Raw genomic sequence first — 1,734 nt, 5'->3', positions numbered from 1 at the left:
AATGTATTAAATAAAGAATTTAAATGTTTTTTGGACAGTTAAATAACTTTATTCAAAATAGTTTTTCTTATAAAGTAGTAGACTGTCCTAGTTTATTTCCTTGTGATGTAACTGTAATTTTTGTTTGCTGTTTTTGGTCATCCCTTCATTTATTTGACTGATATATAGATCTTAATAGATGGTTTAACTTTAATAATGCTTAATGAGATATGGAGACATGAAGTGTGCATCTTATTCTTAGTGTAAGTCATGCTATTTACATGACTTGACATGCTTATACTTTCAATGTCAAACTCAGATTGGCAGGTTTTAAATGAGTGTGTGTATGTGTGGATTGTTGGGAATTATAGAAAACCTTCCTCAATTAACTCAACGGACTTTTCTTGTCCTATATCACGTCCTATATGACAGAACTCGCAATGGACAACCATTTCTCACTTTACCCATCATGCATTTTTCTAGGTTTCCCCTCTCTCTCTCTCTCTCTCTCTCTCTCTCTCTCTCTCTCTCTCTCTCTCTCTCTCTCTCTCTCTCTCTCTCTCTCTCTCCTCTCTCTCTCTCTCTCTCTCTCTCTCTCTCTTCTCTCTCTCTCTCTCTCTCTCTCTCTCTCTCTCTCTCTCTCTCTCTCTCTCTGCTGTTTTTTGCAAACCACTTCAGTTTCTGTTTAAACTCTCTTTAATCGGCTTTTCCAGTAGGGACTATACTATGTTTCCCTTGTTCTCCTGTGCAGTATGGTGGATTAATCCAGGCAGAGAGGTTTTAAATCATATTAAATGCTCATTCTCAAGCCATTGATTGCTCATTGTACATTTTGCTGGTTGCGTCGGTTGGTTTGTTTGTTTGTGTTATTTCAACCCTCTTCATCCTCTGTGACAATACTGTGACAATCCAGTTATGATGGCCGCCTGCCAGACTGTTGTAAAGGACAGCATGCATGGCACTAGAATAGTGACCAAAAAAGTCTAATAGTCACTTTTTTTTTTTTATTTACACCCCTCAATTTTCATTTCCATTTTTTTCCCATTGTCAGTGGTGATGCTTATGGATATACAGTATATGGAAATTGAATTTTCAAATTTATTATAATTATTTCCCCTGCTTTTATATTAATATAAATATGCTTCCTTTTCAAGGGAATTCATGCTGCGTCATCGTCATTGACACTTTGGGAACGCCTCTATGTGATTGCGTCTGAAGCACGCATGTAAAATCAGCACGTGTGTGAAATCAGCACGTGTGTGAAATCAGTCCAATGGCATGAAGGAATGTCATAGGCGGGTGACGTCAAGAACAGGAAACTATAAATCGCACCTAGACCAAACTTTGTCAGCTTCTGTGTTACGAAGCATAGGAGTCATTCAGATCCAAGTGCAGCTTGTCTTTATTAAACAGAGTAGTCACCAGGAGAGGGTCATACACCAGCAAACACAGCAGAGAAGATCAGGCAAAATCGTGGTCAACAAACAGGCAGGATATCAGGGCAGGCAGCAAACAACAGAATACAGGAACCAGGCAGAAGATCAGGAACAGACAAGGTCACAACAGGCAGGTAAACACATGGAAAACGCTTGGAAATGTTCGCAGCAGCAAAACAAGACTTCCCCCGAGTGTTGTGTGAGTGTGGCTTAAATGAGTGTTTGAACATGAGGTGCAGGTGTGTGTGTAATCAGTGCAGTGAAGGTGTATGGTGTAATCAGTCCAAGGAGATGCATGATGGGAAATGGAGTCCGTAAT

Source organism: Leuciscus leuciscus (genome assembly GCF_965113295.1).
Source record: "Leuciscus leuciscus genome assembly, chromosome: 10".
Classification (NCBI taxonomy): domain Eukaryota; kingdom Metazoa; phylum Chordata; class Actinopteri; order Cypriniformes; family Leuciscidae; genus Leuciscus; species Leuciscus leuciscus.
Note: the sequence above shows the minus strand (reverse complement) of the source record.